This window comes from Lemur catta, chromosome 7 (genome assembly GCF_020740605.2).
Source record: "Lemur catta isolate mLemCat1 chromosome 7, mLemCat1.pri, whole genome shotgun sequence".
Taxonomy (NCBI): Eukaryota; Metazoa; Chordata; class Mammalia; order Primates; family Lemuridae; genus Lemur; species Lemur catta.
In genome coordinates this window covers 68,406,890-68,434,422 of record NC_059134.1, presented here as the reverse complement: position 1 = coordinate 68,434,422, position 27,533 = coordinate 68,406,890, and the positions used below count along the sequence as shown (strand labels likewise).

General features: G+C 47.6%; 1 protein-coding gene across 9 annotated transcripts in view; it reads right to left on the bottom strand.

Annotated features, from left to right (window-relative positions):
• ARNTL (aryl hydrocarbon receptor nuclear translocator like) overlaps positions 1 to 27,533 on the bottom strand; it is a 102,568-nt gene that overhangs the window by 52,499 nt on the left and 22,536 nt on the right. For 8 of the 9 annotated variants that reach the window (XM_045557557.1, XM_045557563.1, XM_045557562.1 and 5 more), the window contains exon 2: positions 19,994 to 20,066. The gene's annotated coding sequence lies outside the window, so the exon portion shown is untranslated. Of the gene's footprint in view, positions 1 to 14,099; positions 14,189 to 19,993; positions 20,067 to 27,533 lie in introns of those variants that run through there. The other variant, XM_045557559.1, reaches the window with a different exon arrangement.

Below are 27,533 nucleotides of genomic sequence, written 5' to 3'. Positions count from 1 at the left end.
TTACCAAGGGTGGGCTCAGAGGACCGGGAACGTAGCACTCGTGCCACCCACTTGCTATCCCATAAAGGCCGGGGCATCCCATGGAACTGGGGGATCACCTGTCCCCGGGGCCCTTTGCTCCCTTTGGTATTCCTACGAAAACTCCTCAACGGCCCATTCCCAGGGCTCCTCCAAAGTTGCAGCATTTATCTTCACTGCCCCTCCCGCCCACCGCTGCACCACACCTCCCCTGCCCACAAGACTCAGCAAACGTGCTGTACCTTTTCTCATCAGGAAACTTTACAGCATCATAAAGCTTTTCCCAAGTAGGTCAGTGAGCAACTGATTCTACCTTTGCCTTGCTATCCAAATAGACAGATTTCAAAATTCCCCACTCTCATTATCTCCACCGCTCAGCTAATATGTTTGTTGTACACATATAACTTGGTCTGCTTACGCACATGGTCATGGTTCAGCCGCCTTGGGGTCTTCTGAGACTACGAACCCCTGAAGGGTGGAAATCAGATGTTTAATACATTGGTTCCCGAGCTTAGCACAGCAAGGCACTGCAGAGATCACCCCTGCAGCCCAAATCTGCCATGATTTGCTGTGGGCCCCTGGGCAACTCACTCCCCTCTCTGGGTCTCAGCTTCCCCACCTATAGTAAGATGTAGTTAAATTAGAAAGTCTCCAAGGTTCCGTTTGTCTCTAATATGCTGCAAGAACACAGGCAGAAAAGCACTGGATTCATATCTTTTCACGGCTACGTGGTAGTCTAATAATCACTAAGGTTAGGCTAAGCCAGATATCACAATACCGCTCCTTTGTGTGGCTCAGATACACCACTGCAATGAGTGAAAACCCTAAAGTGGATATTTAGTGCTATGGGATGTATGTTTGTGTCGCTAAGTATAATGGACAATTAAGAATGATTTTATCTCCTTTTGAGAACATAAGTACACTATTCTATATTTATAGCTCCCATCTCCTAATTTAGACAGGAGAGAACTTTTTCTGATCAGCATTCACTTGCCAATAATTTCGTTCCACATCTAAATGAGGAACAGGAGTCATATAAGTTCACAGATTGAATGGATGGTTGATTTACAAAGCCCTTAAAATATGGCTGCAGGCCGATGCTGGCAACCCCATAATTAGATATGGCATGCTCTGCAATGATGTATTTTTTTACTGTTTTTTAATAACTCAGTTCTCCTTCTGGGATGAGGAGAAAAATGGAATTTGTTAAAAATAAGTTGAGATTTAGTGGCTTTTCAGCCTTCTGCTGCTTGTTGCTCAAAATATTCTATAAATAAGAGAAGCCCTGCCCTATAGTGCACTGTAAACACCCACAGACACTCAGAGCCAAATTCTTCCAATTATGACCCTGTGTCTGTTGCCAAGCTACTGCAAGGACCTACTTGAAAGGCGGCCATCTAGGCCATTTCCTGATTAAGCTGCCCGGTAGCAAGGAATCAAGGCCTGCTGCTTTGGCATTGTAGCTAGTCTCAAATAATTGCTCCATGTTCTTGAAATTAAGCCCTTTCCTTGTGATAGAATTATAATTCAGAGGTAAGTGCAAAGTTAACCACCCATCCATCTGTGTATCTGCCTAAGTCGTGTGTGTGGATCTTTCCTGGGCTTAAATCAGGTAGCAGAAGTACATTCACAACAGCATCTTTAATTGTGTTGAGCAAATCAAGGTCAAATAAAAGTAGGTCAACTATTGACATGACAGATGAGTCAGATGCAGCCTGCTCTTCTGTTCAGCAGCTTCCTCACTCATCAGTTTGGGTCACCACTGCCCACGGCAGCAGGCTGGCACGCTGCACCCGGAGAGGGGTGATGTGGTTGGCGTCAGGTCTTGGGCTTATGTCTCTGCAGTTCAAATGCCAGTGCATGAGTTGGGACTGCCCCAGCCACCTGGCTCCCATGTGGCTTCAACAAGACCTTAAACAACCGCCTGCAGAGAATCAGGAGATTGCAGTGTGCCACACTCTCACTGGGAAAAATTATTTCCAGCTCCTTAGAAACTGGAATGCTCAAAGCAACACTGGAACAAAATGGGCTCTGGCTAGAAACTAATTGCCTTCCCTCCCAATACGAGGCTGTCCTTTCAGTGTCGGCTCAGCTGGGTGAGTACTCAGAGAGAAGCACTGTCCACACCAGCCCTGAGGCCGGCAAAAGGCCCTGTGACACAGATCCTGCCCTGGGAACTTGCACTCTGAATGGGAAGCCCATGAGTGAACAAGAGAACTGATATATCCTCTGTGGTCAGATTTTCCAAACTCAAAATCAGGACCTATATACTGAAAGGAGCAGAATTTTTTTTTAAAGCAGGTGTCTTGGAGAACGTGGGACCTTGGGTCACAAAGCATTGAGATTGCTCAGAGCGGTTCTCTGGCCATCCAACATAAAGTGGCCCTTCCTATGACTGTCACACTACCCCCAGGCCTAACTTCTTAGTGGCTGAGATGATCTTGTGTACTTGTGCCTCCTCTGATTGGAATGCGACCATCAGGAGAGTGGAAACCCCTTCTGTCTTGTTCTTGATGGTTTCCAGAGCAACTAAACAGTGACTGGCTCTGGTGCTCAATAAACATTCACTGGAAAAACAAATACATGGCTGACCCCAGGAAGAGCATTCTATATACCAATTTCCCTCAATCTCCACAGCAATATTATGAGGTGAAACTATTAGATTTCCTGTACAATAAGAAAATCAAGGCTCAGAGGATGCATGTTTTGCCCAGGGCTGCATATCTAATAAGTGATGGAGCTGGAATTCAAAGCCATGCATGCAGAGTTCTAATCCTGGCTTAGTAATGATTATGTATTGTTTTTATGATGTAGAAGAAGCAAAAAAAGAAAAACTTTGGAGGAAAAACTGCTCATCAGAATAAGAATGATGGATTCAGTTCCTGCACCCAAAATCTAAGTCCCATTTCCATCAACAGAGGGCACTGACACCACAGCTAGTGCAGGAGGGAGGAATCTGTGGCCTTCTTTATCGAAGGGGTCTTTTCCTTTCTTTCTGTGGAGCCTCAAAAGTCAGGCAGGGCATGGAGTGGCCGTCGGCAATAACAATCACCACTCCCGTGGCTGTTGGAAACCGCAGGCTCATTCCACCGTTCACTGGACAAGTGCCAAGGAGATGCCTACAAGCAGGTCTGAGGCTGGGGAGTCAGGGTGCTTGGAATCTGCCTTCTCCCATACCCATACCTTGAAAACTGGAGGGGAATAAAAATATATTTTTTCACATTGAAATTTCAAAAAATTTTAAATTGAAAAGCAGAGATTTACATTTACTTGAATTAAGAACATTAAACCCTGCTGAAGCTAAGTTTATCCCCCTTTATAATCTATGAATCACAATAAAATTCCTGTTAGTCTGATGTTTTGGGCCAAAATTTCTCCCTGTCTGTCTGCTAGATGCAGGCTATGGTCTGGATTTATGTGCAAGTCAGCAGGTACATCTCAGCAAAATGGCCAGGCCAGTTTTAGGGTGAACATACTTTTTACATATGGGAAATAAATGCAAACGGCAAATAATATCAATGAAACACATATTTCCAAATGTTAGCAGGATGCCCAACAGCCCTCAAATACAAACATTTTGCAGAAGTGTTAAACCCTCCATGGCTATAAATAAGGAGGGACATGATGACAAAAGAGCATGTTACCTAACCTTATGTGTCAGAGATTGTCAACTGGGAACCCTGGGAGGGCTTCGGGGAAAATGTCTCATGGAAAATGCTCGGCTTACATTTGTCATGTGCACTTTTTCTGGACAGAGGGTCTGTAAACTTCACCAGACTCACAAAGTGATTTGTGTCCACCAACCCTTTCTGCTGCCACTTCTGTAACATTCAGACAATCCTGCTGACACAAACAGCTATAGAGGAAGTACTTTTCACAGTAAACAAGATGATGTTGACAATCAAGAAAAATTGTCCAAGCTCTTGCCAAGACAATCCAGCCACTGGGAACTGCTGCTTGGTCAATGACTGAAAAGAGGTCATAGGTTAAATGGCACTGAGAAACTGCTGAGCTTTAGCTTGAGCCCACTGCCCAGATAGTGACAAATGGCGTAACCAGGAAAGACCAAGAGAGCAAACTTAGGGACCAGAAAGTCTTAGGCAAGATGAACTTGGGAGCAATAGTGTGGGGCAGGAGGAAGAACACAGCCTGTGAAGCCAGGCAGGGCTCCCCACCTACACATAAGCTTCGTGGCCTTGGGATGGTAATGGTAATGGTGGTGGTGAGATTGATGATGATGATGACAATAGTATCTGCAATGAGCTATTATTTACCAACAGCAAAATGTCTAGCACATATTAAGCAAGTACTTATGCACTTAGGAAATAACACATGTCATTTCAGTTAATTTTTACAGCAACTCTAGGAACTGGTTAAAGAGATTAAGTCGCATGCCCAAGGTCCACAGATAGTTGAGATTCAATTCTGGGTCCAATTGGCTCTAAGCCCATACTCTTAACTACTAAGCTCCACTGCCTTGGCAAGCCTCAGCTTCCTCATCTGTAAAAAAAGATCATAATCCTTTCCCCCCGGTGTGGTAAGGATTAGATGGGACGCATGTGAAGCTCTTAACACAGTGCCTGGCACACAGGAAACTCTCTGGTGTAAATTCCTACAACATCAGGACCTTTGGGAGAGAGAGGAGAGGTGGGAGGTGAGCATGCAGCTACACAGATGGTACAGCATCTTGCTTCACAGGGCCTGACACGCGGGATTAGGAGCTCTGGACCAAAGCTGAAAAGACTGGGATGACATACTCTTAGTTAGGGACATGGGGAGGGGGTACCTCAGCAAGATGGGTAAGAATGTACTCAGAAATGAGAAAGCTTTTTCATCAAAACTTGGACAGAGTAGAATTTTTGAAGGAAGGAATAAATCAAGTCCAAAAAGAAAGTTCTCAAAGGGCAGTACCAGACAGCCTGGCTATGCCCTGGCCAGGAAAGCATGCCCGCTGTCGGTCTGACTCTCTGAAACTGGAGGAAAGGCAAGGGCCCCTGTGTGTGTGCTTGTAGTAAGGGAGATGCTGAAAGCCTGGTTATCAGTAAACCCCGCCTGGAACTTGGGCAGAGCCTAGGTATTTTTTTTTTTTTTTCAAAGAGAGAATTTGTTAGAGCAAGGCTGCTGTGGGAGTCAAATATGGAGAAATGCACCCACGGCAAGAAAGAACCCATGACTTAGTAGGGCTTGTGAGATGCAAAAATTAACGGACCTGTCTGCAGGAAGAAGCATCACGCGCACTGCTCCCGCCATCTTGGTTGAACGGGAGAGGCTGTGCAGTGGCACAGTTGCTCTTCAGAGAGCCACCGTCACTGCAGAGAACATGCATCCCAGCGCTTACATTTGCTCGCTGAGAAAAACATCACCAGCCTCTCCCCAGACCAGCTCTTCCTCCCCTCCTGCTTTTCTTATAAAGGAATCATTACACCAAATTATCCTGAAAGAAATCAAAGAAACTCGAAGGTCTTCAGGTCCTGTCATCTGTCCCCTCTTCTCCATCCCCACAGCTCTAGCACAGGACTCAGCACCAATTTCCTGGACCATTTTAACAGCCTCTAAAGTAGCTCTGCTGCCTCCCTCCCACAGTCCAGCCCCCACACTGCCACCAGCTGGCTTTCTAAAATAAAAGTGCTGACCACGTCACTCACCTCCTGAAAGATGTCTACTAGATTTGCACTGCCTATGGAATAAACTCCAACGCCGTAGCTTGCATGCAGGCATGCATTAACTCATTCATCTGTCCATTCACCCATCTACTGTGTCATGATCGCCTACTGTGTGCCGGGCTCCGTGTTAGGCCCTAGAGTGTTGGATGCGACAGATAAGACAAGGTCTCCTCGTGGGTTGACATTCTGGTGGGTAAGACAAACAGTGAACAAGACGGCAAATAAATATATCATATAAAGCCAGGTAGTGATGAGTGCTAACAAAGACCAAAGCAGGGTACCAGGACAGAACGACTGAGGAGGGGGACAGGGGACAGAAAGGTGCTATTTTTCAGACGGGTGAGAGAGAACCCATAAACAGAGACCGGACCCAGTGAAGGTGTGGCAGGTGAAGACATCGGGGAAGAGCAGTCTAGGCAGAGGACGAGGATGAGGATGGTAAGTGCGAAGGCCATGAGGGAAGAAAGAGGGAGGCAAGAAGGGTACAGTGTCTGCAATGGAGTGAGCAGAGCAGAGTGCTAGGAGGTGAGACCAGAGAAGCAGGAGAAGCCGACAGCAACGGCAACATGTTTACATTCTACTCCAAGGATGCCAGAAAGCCGTTTTGAGCAGGGGAGCAGGAAGGGACAGGAACTTATTTACTTTTTGAAAGATGGCTTTGGCCAACTATGTGGAAAGTGGACAGCAGTGGGGCCGTGGAAGCAGGGAGACCTGCTGAGGATGGCGCAGGGTTGGGCGAGGGCAGAGGGGACCGACTCTGAGGGAAGGGCTGAAGAACCACAGTGTCTCAGACGCTGGATGTGCCAATTACCCTGACCTGATCACTCTGCATTATATGCATTGAAACATCGCTGTGTACCGCATAAATGTGTACAATCATTATGTCAATCTAAAAAATTAAAAACGCAAGTAACAAAAAAGAAGGGGAGGAGCTGAATCAGAGGCCACGCCCACATTTTAGGCCTGGGTAACCAGGGAAACGGGGCACCTCAAGACATGTGGAGGACTGGGAAGGGCAAGGTTGGCTTTTTGTTTATTTATTTCTTCTTAAGAACAAATCAAGACTTCTGCTTAGTTATGCCGGGCCTGGGAGCCTGTCACACCTCAGCGTGCGGTTTTGAGTGAGCAGTGGGTTTATGAGTTGGGGGCTCAGGAAAAAGATCCAGGCTGGCAATAAAGATGTGGGTCTCAGGTCCTCCACCTCTTGGCCCCGGCTCCAGATACCCAATGTGTCACGTCCTACCAGGGCCCCGGCCTCTGCCCTGTGGCTTCCTCACACTGGGCCCTTCCTGGACTTCTACAGCTAGCAGGCTCCTAACTCATCTTTGGAGACTTGCTCACAAGTCACCTTCGCTATGGGGCCCTCCTTGACTCCCCCAGAGAGAGCCACTGTCGTCCTTCCTTCTCCCACAGTGCCCTATTACCTGCCTTGGTGATGGTACAAACCTACACGCCACCTTATCTATCCGCACCTTTTTCCCTGTGAGCCCCTGTCTATACTCCTCTCTGCACCCCCATCACCTAACGTAAGGCCTAGGCATGCGAACATTTGCTAAATGAATGGAGTCTTCCTCTCTGCATAGAAGCGAGAAAGAAATTATATATGTGCAAACTGACTCACACTGCAGCTGCTGTCTGCAAGGAGAAAAAAGGGGAAAAAATAAGACACTGTCACTGAAGCACTAATAAAGCTCAATGGGGTAGAATGGTATCTTTCCTTGAGGAGTTTCTTAACAACAAAAACGAGCTTCAGGAAACCTAAGAGCTGAGTATTGCAGAGTGTTGGAAGGTGTAACGAACACTGCAATGAAGGTATTTCAGGTTTCAACTGCAGAAACACCTAGTTAATCCCAAACTGATGCACTCTAGAGTCATAAGGCAGAGGGAAGGACGCTGACATTTCTTCTCATCTAATCCTAAGAGTGATCCTGGGAAGCAGGTCCTATTAGTATCCCTTCTTCACAGACAAGGACCAGTATCGGAGAGGTGAGGTGATTTGCCCAAGGTCACAGAGCCAGGAAGTACAGGAACCGGGATTCACACTCAGGTCTGCCCGACACCAATGCTTGTGTTCCTTCCAGCACACGCCAGAGCCTCGCTCTGTGATACAGGGTCATATAGCAGGCAGGATCCTTTAGGACCATCGAGCTCCATATTGCAACAAGACACGTAGTTCTGGAGAAGGGATGTTATCTACCCGAAGTTACTCAGGAGTCACCAGCAGAACTGAAGCTGGAATCTGAGTTGCCTACTCCCAGGCCGGGCTCTTGCAGCACGGCGTCTGTGCTCTCTCACATGTTCCTTAAAGGGTAGAGACAAAGCAAAAACTAAAATTTTAACAGTCTCACCCATCTGCTTACAAGTACCTTAGAAATAAAAGTTGAGAGGGAAGGGAAATTGTATTTTTGTCAGTGATTACTGCTGCATGACTCCGGGGCCCCACTGATAGGCAGGAAGGTGATGGAGCGGCCGTCCTGCACCAAACGCGTTACAAAACCAGCAGCGTGAACCAAACTGGCCGGTGCATGGCCGGTAGCTCTCTCACTCATTCAGATAAAGGTTTGCTGCCCACCCTGAGCAAGGCAGCAAAGATAGAGAAAAACAACCCTAGAATTGAACTGTGGCTCTCCCACTCACTACTTAATTCAGTATCTTAACCTCTCGAAGCCTCAGTTTCCTCATCCATAAAAAAGAATGAACAGCCCATTTCACAACGCTGTTCTGATGTTCTGAGAACCAAGTAGGATGGCACACATTCCTGGTACACAGGAGTCATGCATAAACATCAAACAGTTGGTAGTTTGTCCATTCCTTAGCAAGCAAAAAAAATCCTTAAACCTACTGTAGGAAAAGGAATAAAAAAAAATAGCTATGCCAAAGCTCTTGTAAAATCTTAGTAGGATGAAATAGCATCCTCTGAGGACTTACTAAAGCATAAAGAAATTCTTTAAGATATTTTCAGTGGCTGAGTGTTTTAAGGCAGGGTGGGAGAAGGGAGAGAAAGTGAGAGGAAAGGGAAAGAGAAAAGAGAGTAGCCGAATATGAATATATCAGTGTATTTGCAGGAATCAAAAGATGTTAACATGTATACATTAAAATATATATATAACTTTATCTCTCATGGATAGAGCTTCCTATTAATTATGTACTTATCTTCTCTGTCAAACTCCTATTCAACCCTCAGTACCCTACTTGCTTGATGACCTTTTCCACCCCACTCCACCTGGAAGGTTAATTAATCTTTCCTCTATCAATCAATTCCTATTTTTGGACACATTGCTTGCTTGCTGGGCTCCCCTACCAAACAATGAGCTCCTGAGAACACACATTGTGCATGATTCATCTCTGGGTTGACATGGTAGCCTCTCTCTCACCCCAGGATCCCTAGCTAGTAGCCACCAGCTTGGAGCATCCCCAGAGGAGAACTTTTTCTCTACAGCAGGAGGATGAGAGAGGACTTACATTTATGGAGTGTTTATTCTGTGCTGAACATCTGAGAGGCACCTTTCAAATATTAATTCATATACTCCTCAAAATGTCCTTATGAGAGAACTGCTATCCCTGTTTTGTACAAGTGGACGCTGAGGCTCAGAGAGGTGAGGTCACCAGCCAAGGGTCATACTGCTAGTAAAAGGGATGATGCCAGCATTTGGACCCAGGTCTATCTGACTCCAAATGCCTCTTTCCACCAGACCAGGCTGCCTGGCATGGATCTAATGAAGCTGAGGGCATTCTGGAAGGATGAATGGTCTAGGCATCAAATCTACTCGGCCTCATTAGTGAGGTTAGTGCTAAGGAGCTGTGGCCAACAAAGGGTAAACTGTTAGGAAAAGCCAGTCACGTGCTTAGACAGCCAGAGAGGAGATGGTGGAATTCAAAATTTCAAGGTAACCATCTCCCAGACCTGTCCTTTCTAAAGAGAAGGAGATATAGCTTGGAGTCGGACCACGAGTTCTCAACCACCTGTAATCAGTTAAGGCCTCTGGCTGAGCAAATCTGCAGATCTTTCCCAAATGCTAAGGAAACCTGAGAATATGAGCCTAAATGTTAGCACCCCTAGGAGAAAGCTGTGAATGAAAGTGACCACAGGAAGTCTGGGAATGTCACTTCTCTTCACTTTCCTCATCCTATAGCTCAGTAAAGGAAACTCCCATGGTGTGTTGTGGGCAAAAACTTTGTCTCAGCCTCACAGCGGTCACTTGCCATGTTTCCCCTCTTCAGGTCTGTTGGACTAAGGCCTGGCACCCCCTGGCCCAGCCTCTTCAAATGCTCACCCAGCCTCAGTGCTGACGGCTCAGCCCTTGGTGGGGAAGACAAGCCAGCCCCGATATAGCTGTGGAAAAGGGCGCTGTGATTCTTCCAAAGGCTACCTGGCACAACTGATATCCTCACTAATTATTTAGTAATTGGTTACAATATTTAGGGAACACTTTTGTCACCCTGCAAGATGATAAACATCACCAAAGTCAAGATATGAAAATCATTTAACTAAATATATTTAGAATGCTTTTCTGTGATGTCATTTTTCAAAATTTTTTCAAATTAATTAATTCGTTTGTTTATTTATTTATTTTTTTGTAGAGACAGGGTCTGGCTCTTGCTCAGGCTGGTCTCAAACTCCTGAGATCAAGCAATCCTCCTGCCTCGACCTCCCAGAGTGCTGGGATTACAGGCGTGAGCCACTGTGCCTGGCCCTGAACATGTCATTTTGATGGCATATTTATGAGCTTTTAAAATTTACTTTTCTTACACATGTTTAAGCAAAAACCAGATTATCAGAGCCATAATGGGATGCTGGGAGGAGCATGAATTGGTACAGCCTTTTTCGAGGGCAATATGGCAACACTGATTCAAAAGTCCCACTTGTAGGTACCTGTATCAAAGAAAATCTCATGCAGAAACTCACAGGCCTATACAACAATTTCCACAGCACCGATGGCCGCAATGGCAAAAGATCAGAAACAACCTGAGTGTCTACCAAGACAGGAATGATTAAACAAACTTAAAATACATCCATCAGATGGAGTTCAACTGTTAGAAATAACAAGGTACATTTATCTGCACATACTGACTTGGAAAGATAAACACAATAATTGACAGCTGTGAAAAGAAAGTTGCAGAACACTATGCAGAGAGAGATTCCATCTTCATAAAACAAAAGTGAAACTGTACATGTTGAGGGTGAGAGCAAAGGACAGGGGTGGGGGAACACAAGGAAACGCAAAAGTCCAGGAGTATAAGCAACAAACTCTCGAACGTGGTTATCTCTGGGGAATGAGTGGAAGTGGGGGAGGGGGTCACAGAAGACTTTCTTGCTTAGTGTTGTTTGAATTTATTACAAGTGCACGCTACTTCTGCGATGACAAAACCAAAAACCATTTTTAAAAGCTCATAGAATAACAATACTTTTTTAAAACTTCGGTGCTTACAAGGACCCCTGTAGAGTGACCACCATCATACGCAGAATTGCCTCTCCATCCTCGGCACGTGACCCCGTGCTCGGGCTGCCCACTGGCTGGAAGGGGGAACGGGCCCAGCCAATGGTCTCCAGTACTGAGAATCTCAAACCCTTCACCTATTTCAACAAAGATTATGCTAAATTACAACTATTTTAATGAGAAGGCTAATAAAAAAAGACTAAGTGTCTTTACTTTTCCAAATTTACAACACCATAAATTATTGAATTAAAGATGTTCACTTGTTTGCAACCTCCCTTAAATAGTGGTTATCAAAATTTATGTCCTGCATTACCTAATATTTTAAGTTGATGTATAAGCCTTGTTGAAGACTTTTAAAAAATTGCTAACAAGGAAATCTCACAAGGAGAGAAAGTAACCCTACTGAATCCAAAAGAGCCGAAAATACTATAGCCACTTGGGTTATCATAAGAATGATAACCTAGCAAGTAAAATATCCTTTCTCACTCTGGTCAAAGTTGCTAGTGAAAATAATTCTAAATTGATGCCCAGTATCTAAGGGGTGTTAGTTATGTTTAGCAGGGACTGCAAACTCTACCTCCAGGGGCTGAGCAGGCCATGGAAAGATACTAATGCAAAGAGGCTGGGCGGGCCAGGGGCAAACTAGAGAAACAAGCTTGTGGGAGAGGGACCACAACTCCTGGGCGCTGCCAGTCGTTTAATTTTTCATGAAGAGCCAGATATCTGGATTTCAATATAAAATCTACCAATTTTCAAATGTTAGCCACTAATTGAAACGTTTTAAAACACTGTGAGCGCTGAACAAAATACATCTGCAGGCCAGATGCAGCCAGTGAGAAGAGAGTTTGCAACCTCTGCCTGAAAGTATCTACATTTTTTTAAATGCCTAATTTTGTTCAATTTTATTTTCAGAAAGATGGGAGGAGGCAGGGAAATGGTACAAAATGGAGATAAGAAGCAAAAGAGTCAAGCAGTTGTTATTAAGAAAATATTTCTAACATACTTATGAAGACAATGGTAGCTTTATACATCAAATTCTGAAGAAAGTGCTTACATTTATTTAGCTATACTAGGCACAAAACTGAGAATTTCTCAGATCCAGAGTAGAGAATAACTCAAAGCATTGGAGAAGAACTACTGTCAATGAACCTGTAAGAATTTCCTACTATGTATCAGACGTTTACCATACAAATTTTAAATAATAGCAACCCTGTAATCCCAGTGCTTTGGGGGGCCAAGGTGGGAGGATCACTTTAGGCCAGGAGTTCAAGACCAGCCTGGGCAACATAGTGAGACCCCTGTCTCTATAAAAAATGTTTTCAAAATTAGCCAAGCACAGGTAGTGGCGGCACCTGTAGTCCTAGGTCATCTGGAGGTTGAGACAGGAGGATAGCCCAATCCTGCAAGTTCGAAGCTGCAGTGAGCTATGATCACACCATTGCACTCTAGCCTAGGTGACAGAGCAAGACCCTATCTTTAAAAAAAAAAAAAAGAAAAGTAAAAATAACAATAAATAAAATAATAGCAACCACTGAAATGCTCCTGTATGCCAGGTACTATCCAGGCATTTGACATGACACCCAGGATCACCCATGGGGATCACACAGCCACTGGGCAAGACTCCAATGAAGGCCTATCTGATAAACCTCGCCCTGAAACAAAAAACAAAAACAACAAAGAACTTAGACTCAACATCATAAAATTGTGCTCAGTCTTTTTTTTCAAAGACAAAACAACAACAGATATACTTGTGCCAATAATAATATCTGGACCTAATTTGCAATTCACGAAGTACTTTTCTAACACACCATCGCACTTACTCATCACAGCCTTTAACTGTCCAAAGTCTTATGATTAATGATAATACTTTTAAAAACAACAATGATAAAACAGATAATAGATATTTGGTGTTTTCTGCACAAACATACTAAGCACGTTTTCATTTCACCCACACAAGGCCCAGTTATTCAAATTACCACAATCTCATTTTACAGATGAAGACACCGAGGCTCAGAGAGCTTGCGGGTTTGTCTTAGATCACACCGCTAGACAGACACAGAGCTGCCATCTGAGGCAGGTCTGCTCCAGAACCTGAGACCAGTGTGCCAAGGACCCTCGGAAAGAGGCATCTTGAAGGCTACCTGTGCTGTAAGCCCACCTCGGTCTGCCGCTGGCAGATGCACCTAGGGTGTGGCTAACACCCCCCTCCCCGCCTCCCAAGCCCACTTTCCCCACTTGGTCAGAAGCCATTTTAACATGTTTTATTTTTCCCAATCAAAACCAGTGTGAGTCACCTGGAGCTCAGCCAGCCTGGCCTTAGAAGGCCCTGGAGGCCTGGTGAGGTGCCCTGGGGACTAGGCTTCCCCTGCTGCCCAGCTCCCTCCTGCTGACGAGTCTAGACAGGGTTCTCACAACACTGTTCTGAGGGAGGTCTGGGAAGAAGGTCCCGAGAGTCACAACAACGCTGTGAAGTGATTGCTGAGGTACCAAAGTGGGCAGTGGGGAAAAGGGATGGCGCCTTCGGATTAGGAAGGGAGGAGATATGTATTTAGCCAAGAGCTATGATATAGCTATTACGCAAAAGCCCACGTTAGATGCTGGAAAGAGGAGGCTGTAGCAGGAGGATAAATGATACAAGTACAAACATCATGCAAGAAAACACACACGCCCGCAAACAAACTGCATCAGGGAACAGCTGCTCCTAAGGTAGTAACTTCTGGTTCTCCCTCGCCCCTTCTGCAGAGCCCGGAGCTCCGACTGTACAGCTACTGCCCTGCCACAGAGCCACAGGCCAGGGCACACAGACCATCACGACCTGCTACGGTCAGTCATCCCCAGACTGTGTGCAGGTCCAGAGGACCAGGGGAAGGGCGGCTGGCCCGGCTCTGGGAGGTGGAAGGGATCCCCTTCCTTACAGAAGGAAGACAAGTGGGTTGCAAGGTGGAAAAAAGGGAAAAGGGAGTGGGCAGAAGGAACAGACCTGGCCAAGGCACGGATGCTTCCTCAGCACCAGTGGCTCTGACGCAGAAACCGGGAGGCGAGAGCGAAGGCCAGAACCCATGCACACGGCCAGTAAGCTCCAAAAACTGGGGTCCGGGGCTGGCTCTTCTATGCTCGTGGCCCAGTCTCTTACGACGCAAGGGACGAGGAGAAGCTGTGGGTGAGTGGGCAGCGCTGCAGGCTGTCAGTCAACTCCATGTTGAGCACCCAGGTACTCCTGCCATGCTGGGGCCTTCAGGGGCCTGCCCGGTGGGGGAACAAACATTCATTAATCGAATAACCCCACTAACAATTGTCAAGTGCTGCGGATGAGCAGGAGGACGCGCTGGTGGGACGTGCAGCAGAAGGACCTGTGCAGTGTGGAAGAATAGGCCAGAGCACAAACCCGCAGTCCAGCACCTGGGACAAACCCCTGCTCTGGCACGTGCGCAATCGGTCAGGGCTTCCTCACATGGTGTCTTTGGGATGATACGATAACACTTACCCCAGCCCTAATACAGAGCAGTTACCCACCAAGCTGAGTCACAGTGAGCAGTCACCAAGCAGCAGGTTATGACAAGGGTGCTGATAAGAGTGGTGGCGTGAGACCTAGCCTTCTTATCAGTGAGGTCGGGGAAGTCTTCCGAGCAAGAGGCAGGCGTATCAGCTGAGATCTGAGGGGTGATCAGGCATGGGCTAGGCCAGCCAGACGAGGTACACTCCATGCGCAGGGGACAGCATAGGGTAAGTCCCTGCAAGGGACAGCAGCATCACATGCATGTCCAGGCAAGGAGAGCCTGCTAGAACACCCTGTGCAGGGCACCCTGTGCTGAGAAGGGCTCTCTTCCAGGAAGACTCCCCAGATTACTGTGAGCCCCCAAATAACAGCTTCATTCCTGGCACAACTTCCCAGTTCTGTGGCAAAACTAGGAAGTGAGGATGACACCACAAGCATCAAGCTGAAGGTCCCACATGAAAACTAGGAAATTTATTTGCTGTCAACGAGGTGCACAGTGCTAGCTCCCACGGGGAACACGGGAAGAGGTCAGAGCTTCTTCCTGTTTGTGCTACTCCTCGGTGTTCACTGAGGACTTTACAGGTTCCCAGTGAAGACAAAGATGCCCTCAGGCACCTCCACGAAGGACCACTAGGTATCCTCATCCTCCTGCCAGAAAAGCTTCTTAGCCGGACTGAGGGGGAAAGGCTGTCAGACAGTGGTTGGCAAGAATCAATATTTTGGCTAATTTAGGAAATTTGGGGTTCATCCAGGGCCAAGCTGGGTGGATCTCATTCCTAAGAATTCCTTAATGGATTATTTTTCATTTTGAATTGCTATTATTACGTCATCAACAACAGGAGCTAAAAATATAAAATAGAAAGTCAGGGGCAAAGAATACAGAGAAGAGATGTTCCTGAGGCCTCAGTACGCTGGGAGACACAACAGCAGTCACAAACGCACGCCCAACACAACCTCTCCTGCATGCAAAGCTGAGAAGAGGGTGGCCCCAACAAACTCACCAGCCAGGGAAGCTCCAATTTCAAGTACATGTGATCACGTTATAAATCTGTTGTTCGGGTGCACAGACTTTGCTACCCTCACTCTTTCAACAAACACTTCCTGAGCCAGGTGCGTTGTGCTGGCACTGGGAACAGAGACTGTGTGTGTGTGTGTGTGTGTGTGTGTGTGTGTGTGTGTGTGTGTGTGTGTGTGTGGTCTCCACCCTTAAGGAGCTCAACTTAGGGAGCATAACAGATAAGTAAATCCACAGTTAACTGATAAATGCTTGCAAGACAGACACATGCAGGGTGTTCTGAGAGACAGAAGATAGGTCATCTCCAGGTCATGGAGGAGTGTGGGGTGGGGAAGGATGGTATCCAAAAGAGTGAGGGGAAACTGGAGCCGAGATCCCAGCTGAGGAGCAGGGGCCAGGTCACTCCCAGGAGAGGGCCCCACTCCCAGAAGAGACCCCCCCACTGATAAAGGCACCAAGAGGTGATGGCTGTTGGTGAAGAGCTGAGGGCCGAAATGTGGGTTAGGGAAAAAGGAAAATACGGAAGGTGGCCAAGGGCCAGATGAAGAAAAGGAAAAGACTGCAGGCTTCCTGAAGGGGCTCAGCTTTTACTACCTAAGCAACAAGGAGCTCTTGGAGTGTCCGAAGAAGCAGGAAGCTATGGTCAGATGTGTGTGTTAGAAACATCTTATTGATAGGAGTGTGGGGGGTGGAATGAGGAAAGAAAAAGACAGACACAGATGACCAATTAATTAACAGGCTGTTGTAAAAAAAAAAAAATCCAAATGATGAGTCCTAAACAAAGGAGTCGAGAGAGAGGACAAAGGACTATGCTGACAAATTATTATAGAAGATAGGCTCTTCAGGACATGGTAACAACAGAATATTACATTTGAGGGACAGGACAAGCCAGGGACAACTCCTAAAGCAGAGACAACTGAGGGGCTAGACCAAGACAGGTAGCACAGGGAAAAGATGCACGTGGCTCTCGGAGGGGACAGAGGACTCTGGGGCACCCTGGGGCAGACCGCCAGGCATGTGGGCTGGGAGGAGGCTGGCTGGATTTGGAGATCTGGGAGTCTGCACGCAGAGGTGAGAGGTGGATGAGCTCACCCAGGGAGAATGCTAGGGATGACACGACAGCGACCAAGCCAAACCTGAAGCTGAGGACAAAGAAGAGAACTGGCAGAGCAGGCTGTGGAGGCTGGGGTCTAAGAGGCTGGAGGTGAACCAGGCCTGCAGGCCAGGAGAGGCCGAGCCCGGGCACGGATGCCCAGCACCAGAGCAGGGGAGGCCCGAGGAGGGGCCCTCACTGGAGGGAGCAGTTAGCTGGGTATCAGCAATGGCAGCTGGGCATCGGCAATGGCAGCCACAAGATACAATCAAAATGAGGCACTGACAGTTCAGCTGAAGGTCTGTAGTCACCTCAAGAGGATTTGTACGGATTTTCCCCCAACAGACTCACTGTCTCACTTCATTTCTTGGAGAGGCCTTTCCTGACCACCCTAACTAATCTATCAGCCACATCTCTCTGCACCCCGATCTTATGTTATTTTACTTCAGAGCATGATCATGCCTGACAGCACATTCTACATCTCATATACGTAGAATAATATCTGCCTCATGCAACAGAGACCTTGTCCTGGCTCACCTCTAAAACCACTGTGCCAAGAGCATGCCTGGCACACAGAGTCCCCGGGTTCATTAGAAGCAACAGATAATTAGTGAGCACAAAACACACTACAAGCCTGATTCTATGCTAGATGCTGGGGATACAGTGATAAACCAAACAGAATAGGACCCTGCCTTTGGAGCTTGGAGTCAGAAGTGAGTGGAGAGAAATGCCAAGTGTTTAAACAAGAGCGACATTATAATTGTCACAGTGCTAGGACTGGAATCTGACTCTCCTGTCTTCTAGTGATATTTCCTTTCCAAGCCCAGGGCATTTCCAACTAAATTTTACCTGGGGAAACAGTTAAAGTAGGTGTTTGAGGTTTGGTCTCAGTCTCTTCCAGACTTCCCACACTTCTTCCACCCTTTTAATAGATTCCTAAGGTGTAGAATATGCAATATAGACTCTGAATATTTAACCTGAAGGGCTCAATCTATCTCCAGTCCAGACTTAGGTGAGAGGAAACAGGGAGCAGCATAAACCAGAGGTCATACAGACCTGGGTTCAAAACCCTTTACTTTGGGCGGGTTATTCAACCACTTTATGACTTGATTTCCTATGGCTGAAATGGGAATACTAATTCCCCCACCACAGGTCATTGCAAAGGTGAAATGAGATGATACATATAGAGAACTTAGCACTGTACTTGGTAAGATAATGAGAGTTCCATAAATCATGGCTCTAAACCAGTACACCTGCTGCTTTTATTACCAGATCTCTAACTGCTATATTCACACAAGCCAAGTAAAAAAAACTACTTAGAATTCAAACCAAAGAAAGTATACTGGAAACACTCATAGCACAAGTATGTAGTTGAATGACTTGAGGAATTGTCTCAAATTCCCCATACTTGTACAGACTCTGCAGTAATAAGTTTTATTTCAATGTTTGGTCCACTCCATTTTCTTCTCCAATTTATACAAATGCAACTATTTCCCTAACAGATCACATCTTGTCTCATGGCAAAAGTCCAAACACGGGCTGGATGCCGTGGTGCAGGTTGTGACAGAGTCATGAACACCACACCTCAAAGGGAGCCTAAGTCCACAATCACAAGCCCAATGTACACACAAACTCCCAAACACAACTTGGCTCCAAAGGAGGAAATGAGAACTGGTCTCAGCATGCTTTGCCTGCCTCAAAGCTAAAGAAAAGGTTATTCTGACAGGCAAGTACCTAAATCTTATGTGTCTCCCTTCTTTCACTCCAAACTCTCTACCAATGGTCTATTTTAGTAACATCTCCATTCTCTATCCCTCATTTATGTCTGACCCCATGCAACCTGGCTTCCTCTTCCCTTCCCCTCTCATGGCACTACATTCCTCAGAGTCATCTGTAAAGACCTTGTCACAAACTCAGCAGCCTTCCTTCAGGCCCTTCTCCCTGGTCTCTGCTGCCCCATCCTCTTCCCTTCCTGGGACTCCGTCCTCATGGCCTCTGGGGCTCTTCCACCTTCCTCCTCCCACTCCAAAGTTATGCACATTCCCTGAGGCTCAGCCCTCTGTTCACCTTGGGGCGAACTTACTTAACCGATGGCTTCCATTCTACATCTCCAGACTTGATCTTCTCAGCCCAGGCTTTAGCCCTGCATTTCCGATTGTCTGTTGGACATGTCCTGGGGATGAGCCACTGTCAGCTCGAATTCACCACATCTAAAACCAGATGCAGCAACCACCTCCTTCCACCCCAATATCCACATTCCTGTCAAGGGTACCACTGTGAACCACCAAGTTTAAACTTTCACCTTCTGTGATTGTCTCTGAAGTCTAAGAAGACTGGAAATCCTCTTGGTTCTCCCTGTGTAGTATCTCTATGGGTCTTTGCTTCAATTTTAACTACTATTAGCCACACGACCCCGTGCCGAGGTGGTTGCTGCTGCCTCCTAATAAGGCCCATGCCTCTTGTCCAGCTACCAGATGAAGGTTCCTAAAATGTAAACATCACTTCCACCACTTCACTTCTTTGCCCACAATAACTTCAGTGGCTCCCACTGCCTTCAGGCTAAAGGCTAAGTGCTTTAGCCCAGCAGTCAGGGTCTAGATGAGGCGTTGGCAAACCACAGCCCACAGGCCAAATCCAGCCCACCACCTGCTTCTGTAAAGAAAGCTGCACTGGAACACAGCCACACCCATTCATTGCCCTATCATCTATGGCTGCTCCATGTTATCACAGCAGAGTGGCCTCACTGTGACAGAGGCCACATGGCCTAGAAGCCAAAAATATTTAGCATCTGGTCCTTCACGAGGAAGTTTGCCAACTCTGGACTAGAATAATGAGACACCAGCAGACCCTGCCAAAGTTCTTGCCCGTGACTCTTCGGGTGAAGCTTTTGCTCCTCTTGGTCTGTTGTTGCTGAGCCCACTTTGTAAACACCTTATATCCATGTTCTCGAGCCCTGAAAATCTTATTTTACTCTTCCCTGGACTTTTTCCAATCTACCTTTTCCTTCAAAACACAGGCAAAGCTCCACCTCTCCGTGAGGCCAGCCGCATCCACCCCGTGTGCCACTGGCTTCTCCTCTGGCCTCCCTCTCTGCATCCACCGTGGACACCCCCGGGGAGGTCTCCCTTCTCCCGCCTGTACCACAGGCTTCTCTCGGCCCAGGCCCAGGTGCTAGCACAGAACACCTGCCAATGACAACCACCTTGCCCTTCATTCCAAATACCAATCCTCGCCAGCATAATTGGGTAAGAAGGCATCGAACAAACTTACCAATGAAGGCCTAGGATTCCACATTTGAAAAGTTAAGCTTGGGTCCAAAAGCATGCACTCTAGCCAGCAACACCTAAAAGCCAATGAAATAAGAGTTTAGCTTTAAAAGAGAATATGTATATATTTTCTTTAAATTCATAACACCCAATAACTTTTGATTTACCATCCTCCTAGATACCCATCTCTGCTTCTTTGCCTCGAAAATCCCTGCTTCTGCTTCACATCCATTGGATAACCTTTCCCTGGAAGCCTCCTCAGTGTCCCAGGCAGGCCAGGTGCCCCCTCCTCTCAGCTCCCATGGAACTCTGGTGGCATGTCTATGGTAACACATGCACATGATGGCATAATTTCTTGTTGACGGGGGGCGGAGGGGCAGGGTGTGGCTCTCTAGGCTTTAGGCTTTTCAAGAGAAAAGACTTGTTAAATTCACTCCTCCCTTACCCCCACTGCCTAGAACACAATGGGCATTTGGACAGTTCGCAATAAATATTTGTAAAATGGATAGAAAAACAACCTACTTAATTCATTCACACACACCTGGGTATCTAAAATTCTGCTAGGCCACAATTGTCACCATAGAAATGCATGCCTCGATCCTACCGCTTTTCATAGGCAATGGTTTGAACAGGAAGGATTAATGAGACTAATCCAAATGCACGCCTTTGGAATGACACTCCCTTGGGCAGAAACCTTCAGAGGCTCCCAGACTCTAAGAAGGCAAGCCCAACTCTGCAGCCAGGATGCCAGGCCTGCACCAACTGGCCCAGCCTGATTCTGCAGCCGCAGCCTGTGTGGTTTCCCCCATGGACCCTTCCATCCAGAGAGCCAGACCCCAAGGACACACTGCCCTCTTGGAGGGATGTCTTCATATTACCTACCCAAGTATCATCCATCATCCCGACCAAGTTCACAGTGAGGCCACAAAAAATATTATTTTTTCCCCCTCTACTTTTTAAAATTGTGGTAAAATACATGTAACATAAAAGCTACAATCTTAACCACTTTAAGTGTATGGTTCAGTAATATTGAGTACATTCATACTGTTGTGCAACCATTACCAACATCTACCTCCAGAACTCTTTTTTTCTGAAAAACTGAAACTCTATCCCCATTAAACAATAACTGCCCCTCCCCACCTCCCTCCAGCCCCTGGCACCCAATAAGTTTTTGTGGAACGAATGAATAAATGAATGAAGACATGAATGAGTGTGACTCAATCCTCCCCACAAAGCCAGAGTACTATCCCTTTATCCTGGACTCCCATGGTACTAACTTCATATTTTTTTCAGATTTATTCCAATCAATCTCAAATGATCCTTTTTTGCACAATTACATTCCCCTTTAGGTCAGGAACTGCGACTTATTTGCAAGGTGAAGCTTAGGTCCAACAGTGTGCACCTGGCCTGTCCTCCATGTCCTGCGGCTGACACCAGTGAATCAGTCGCTCTGGACTCCTCCCTTCACTTGGCTTCCAGGACAGCACCTCCTCTGGGTCTCCCACCCCCATCACCAGCTGCTCTTTCCCTTTGCTTGTTCTCCCTCATCTCCCATCTCTTACGTCAGAGTGCCACAGCGCTGTCCTCGCTGTCTCCTCTGTCACTCCCTTGGTGATCTCACGTCTATGCTGACGATGGCCAGATTTCTCTCCAAGCCTGGACCTCTCCTCTGAACTGACTAGTATGCCCAACTGCCTAGGTCAAGTAAGAAGTCAAGGAGACAGGAGCTCTGTGTAAGGATGCTGGATGTCTCAAACTTAACACGTCCAACACAAACCCCTGAGCTTCCCCAGACCTGCTCCTTCCACAGTCTCACCCACTGCCATTTAAGACAATGATTTCCCAGCTGCCCAGGCCAAAAGACTTGGAGTCATTCTTGTCTCCTCTCTTTGTCTTTCATGCCACAGCCAATCCTCATCAAAACTGGTTTTCACCTTCAAAATGAATTCAGAATGTGACCATTTCTCAACACCTCCATCATAACCATCCTAGATTGTTGTGCCAGCCTCCTAATTGGTGCTCTCCTTCCCTGCTGCTACTCCTGGAGTCACTCCTACCTCACCTGTAGTCTATTCCCAACAGAGGAGGAAATGCAGTGCAACATGAATTAGATCATGTCATCCTTTCCTTAGATCCTTTCAAGGCCCAACAGCAAGGACAATGCCAAAGGGACAAAAGCTCCTGATGCAGACCCACAGGCTGGGGGTCTGTGCCCTCCTCTCCACCCGTCTCTCTGCCGGCAGTCCTGGCTGTATTGCCTATTATGATTTCTCAAAAAAGGATGTTTTTTACAGGGAAGGAAATGCAACCAATCAGCTTCCTTTTCCAGTTAGGGTACCATGAGAAGCCAACAACACTCACATTTCTCCAGAAGCAATAGGGTATGTCTAATCTGCCACCACTTAGTAGCTAGCTTCCAAAGATAAGGCTAGCCTTCCAGAGATTCGTCATTTACCTCCTTGGTGGTGGGGGAGTCCTCTGTAAGCCCCTCTTCTCCCTGCCCCCACCTCACCAATGCTGTGGCTGGAGGTGAAGCACAAACACAGGCACCCAGGACTCTAGTGCCAACTGTGCCACCTCTAGTCACTTATTTTCAACCACAACCCCATATAGTGTCTGGGATGATTTTAATAAAACCTAACTTTGATCAAGGCCTCCGCCTGAAACTCTACAAAAGAGTTTCTTCATTGCCATACTATGCATTCTTCAAAATCTATTACAGTAAGCTATGGTAAACAGTCTTTTTTATCTTTCTCAACAGATGCATTTCTTCTGCCTTCTTCTTAAAAAGATTCTGCTTGCCCCAGTAGCGGTGGGCAAACAATCCAACCCGGATTAGAGAACTCCACCCCCTGGCAACAGTGATTGGTCCAAAAGACACGCACATCACCCAACCAGGGCCAATCAGAGCCTTTCTCTAGAACCAATACACAGATGCAGAGAAAGGAGCTCCCCTCTCCACCCCCACCCCCTGGACTATACCCTGAGACTGTCAGCAGCTGTGCCCCATTGGGAGGGCACAGTAGGGAAGTATGCAGTAAAGAAGACTGATGCCAACACAAAGAACAGAAGGTAAAGAGTCAGCCAGGCCACAGGCAGCACCAATTCCCATTCCAGAAGCTCTTCCTTTCGTGCACTCCTACAGCACCCTTCCAGTTATGGAGCCAGTATCTACCCACTTATGCCCCAGCTACCTGGAGTCCCGACAGGCCTATCACGCTGCTGCGTGTACCTGTGCCTTTCCCCACACTGTTTCCTCTGCCAAGAATGCACACTCTGCGGATTTCTGCACAGCAGTCAGACTTCCTCTGTGAAGCCTTCTCTGAAGGGAAGCACCGTTGGTCCAGTCTGCCAGATGTGCTCTGAAATGCCTGGAATACAGCCTCTGTCACACTCAGACACCTCCCTCTGTCTTCCTAATCTCAGAGCTAGTTGCCCAAGCTAGAAACCTCGTACTTCCTCACTGCCCATGGGTACTTCCCTCTTCTTCCTCTCTGCTCCACATCTACCATCACAGCCCAGGACCTCAGTATCTCCTGCCTGGACATGGGCAGCAGCCTCCTGGGCTACCACTGCCCCACCCACCCACACCGTTCCACACTGCTGTCAGGGCTGGGCCTCGGCAGCCCTTCTGCACCTGTAGAACCAAACCTTGGGAATCTAAACTGGCCCCAACCTACCTGCTCTCACTCTCCCAACCACTTCCAATCCCAGGAAGATGGAGCAGACGCACTTTTCCCGATTCCACCTGCTAAATGCAACTAAAACCCATGGGCATCATATGCAAAACAAACGTAAGAAGACTTTGGACGGCAGAGTGAAGAAGGCAGATGAGTTAGGGATCTCAGGACCCAAGGAACAACACAGTGGTGAGCTCCCTGCATTTCATTTTGGCCTCACAGCCCAGACTTGGAACTGAGGAAAACAGCAACCCAGAAACGCCAATAGGCACAGGCAAAAAATGCCCCACAAATCTCCCTCTAGAAAGACAGAAAACTTGCAGATAACAACCACTCTATTTCAGCCAAACACAAAAGTCCCATGGTCCCAGCCGCACCCATACCAGCAAAGTGCAACTGGCATCCACAGCAAACCGCAGATGGCCTGTACACTCAGTGGTGAAAGACAGAATGCTTGACCCCCAGGACTAGGAACAGGCAAGGATGTCCACTCTCGCCACGCTTATCAACACATGACTAGAAGTTCTAGCCAGCACAGCAAGGCAACAAAAGGAAACACAAAACATACAGATTGGGAAGGAAGAGTAAAGCAATCCCCACTTGCAGATGATATGCTCCCTATGTAGAAAATACTGACGAATAAACCAAAAAATTCCTAGGACTAATCAGTGAGTGCAGCAAACATGCAAAATAAAAATATAAAAATCAATTGCATTTCTGTATACTAGCAATGAATATGTGGACACCAAAATTAAAAATACAATACTGTTCACAACCACTAAAGGGAAAAAAAAAAGAAATACTTAGGTATAACTATAATTTCTCCCACCTAATGTTTAGCCACATGAGTCCACCTGTGCCATGAGGGCAGGGCCAAGATATTAAGTATGATACTTGTTTTAATTTCCAGTGAAATCAAAATACCCAGCCAGGGCCCATCACCTGGTAGGTGTGCAATACTTGTCACAGCTCACGTCCTATCCTCTTTAAGATGGACCATCGTCCCCTTTATGCTTCCAGTGAGATCATGGTCCATTAAAAAGTCCCATCTCATTTCTGCCTTAGCAGGTCATGAGTGCCAGGCAAGTACCAGGGAAACGGTTTCCACTCCCACTCCCTAACACAGTATGTTGTCACCCTCCAGCCAGGGCCTCCCCAGTGCCTGCGGGCAGCAGGGATTGGAAATGGCCCCTGTATGCATCTCTCAGGTCCTCACAGGGCACACTGGGTCCTTCCCACATCATTCCAAAGGGTCCCAAGACTTGGCCCAAAGGTCCCCGAGGGTGGCAGGAGACCACCACTAGTGCTGCCTCACCCATGCTGTGTGCCAGGAGGAGCCCACGTGCCCTCGCTCTGTCTGAAGGCTTAGTCATGAATGAAAACTGCCTGTCTGTGCCAAAGCAAGAACTGTGGGCTGGAAGAGGCTATGGGGTACGGGACAGGGCCCAGAGGACATTTAGATAGTTTTCTCCAAAAACTTTCCCCCCTTCTCACCCCTGAGGGTAGAAAGTGAGATGAATCTGCACTAGGCAAAAGCCAGGACCTCACAATGATCTTGACTCCTCTCTTTCACTCACACCCCACTAGCGATCCCACGGCAAGTTGCCGCTCCACCTTCAGACGAGATCTCCAATCCGCCCACTTCGTACCACCTCTACCACCACTGCTCGGGCCAGCCCCTCCCACCAGTCACCCGGATGAGGGCCACAGACAGCCACTCTCTCCCTGTCCCCTCTGCCCGCTCAGTCCACTCCCTGAGACGGAACTCAGATCCTGTCATTCCTTTCAAAACCCTGAAATGTTCCTGGCTCTGCTGGTCACTCACCAGGCAACCGAGTGCTTGCAGTGACCCCAGTGGCCTGGCCCCCGTGGCCACCTTGCCCTCACTTTCTCTCCCTCTGCTCCTCTCCTGTCGCATCACTCCAGCCACACTGGCGGCCTTTGCCTTCCTATTCCCTTTGCGACAAATGCCCTTCCCCCGGCTAAACACACAGCTCACCTGGCCGCAGTCACTACCGTGCATGTTATGCTGTGAGTCCCCAGGATCCCCTGGCTTTTCCCGGTGGGCACATGGCTGACCTCACTGGCAGTTAGGGGTAGACACGTGACTGGGCTCTGACAAACAGGTGGGAGGGATGCCCGCCTCTTCCAGACTGGTCCACAAAATCCTCCTCACAAAAGCCTCAGGTCCAGCTGCGTGAAGGGGAAGTGAGGCCCCTGAGGAGGGCAGGGACACAGGGAGGCCAGCCTGGTCCCTCGATGACCACAGGGAAGGACGCCTGCTAACCAGGTCAGCCACAGGGGAGTTTTTCTGTACAAGAAATGCAGTTGTATCGTGTTGCTACAGTGAGATCTGGGGGTTCGTTACTTGACCTAACAATTTGGTCTCCTTGGGAAGGAGACTTTCTTTGACCACTCTATTTAAAATCCTCCCAGCACTTCTTAGCTGGCCTCTGCTTCATTTTTCTCCATAGGCCTCACTACCACATAGTGTAAAGTATATATTATTATTTTTCCTCTATCTCCCCAAATTAGAATGTAAGCTGAAGGCTTTTTTTCCTTTACTGTATACCCTGGGTCTAGAACAGTTCCCAGCATGTTACAGACAATCACTAATTGCTGAATGAATGAATGAATGAATGGACTCCAAGGCTAGGACGGCCTGGTTGAGGCCCAGCTCTGCCATTCACTAGCTGTGTGACCTGGGGCAAGTGACTCTGCCCTTCTGAGATTCATTACCTTTACCTGTAAAATGGGTGAGTAACAGCACCTCCCTCACAGGGACTGGGAATAATTAAGATCATGACCATAACTCCCTCAGCTCGGAGGCTTCAGAAATGTTAATCGCTGCTGTTACCAATTCAAGGCCAGGGACAAGGCTGCGTTTCAGGCCCTAGCATGGTCACTGGTAGGGCGACATTTCAGAAAGGCAGGGGCTGAATGGATATTTACATGCACAAACTCTTCCTGAAGAAACCATGGTGAACACCTAGGCAGTGAGATCCAAGAGCTGCCTAAAAGTTCTCAGTAAATTGCCGACGATGGGAGAAGCATGACAGGTGGGGGCAGGGGTGATGACAAGTGTGTGCAGAGTCTGCAGAAAGTGCTGCTGGGGAGCGAGCACCACCCAAACGATGAGAGATCACTCTGTGCCTTTTAAGAAACAATTTTCACAGCAAAGCTTGAGAAAAGAGAGAGGCCTCTTGCATCGTGGGGACAAGGTAATAAGGCTATAAAAATGGAACTCAAATAAACCGCACACAGAGCCCACATGGGCCCAATTTTCCAGGGAAAATAGCGGTTGCAGAGCATTCAGATGGGGGAAGTCACACTTGTGCCTCAGTGTAGCAAACAGCTTTCAAAAATCATTAGGCTGCAGAAAAGCCATCAGGTCTGCCAACGAAGCAGTGTCAGCTCTCACCTGCCCCCTCTGTCACGCTCACCTCTTTCTGCAGAGGAGAGGGCAGGGGCAGTGATACTCAGTGGCTACCTTCCTCCCAGAGTGGCAGTGGCACACACAGTCAGTACAGGCCCTGCAGCAGCTCTGGTGCCGGCCGGCAGCACTGCTGCCTCGCTTTGGCCCAGACCTACTCTCAGGTCTCACCTCCTGGAGCTCTCTGCAGCTCTAGGCCTTGCTGAGGCATCCCTCCTTGAAACTCTCTTCCTGTAAACCCCCCCACCCCCACCTCTGCAATCCCTCCCACCTCTATCCTGGCCCCTCTTCCACCTCTGTGCCCCTGAGTGTGGTCATCGAAGCCTCTAAACAAATGGCATCTGCCTGCCTTTCTGTGTCTAGTGCCTGTTCTTCCCCCACATCAGAGGCAGGACAGCTTCATGGTCAGAAGCACCGTCTGGGCCAGATGG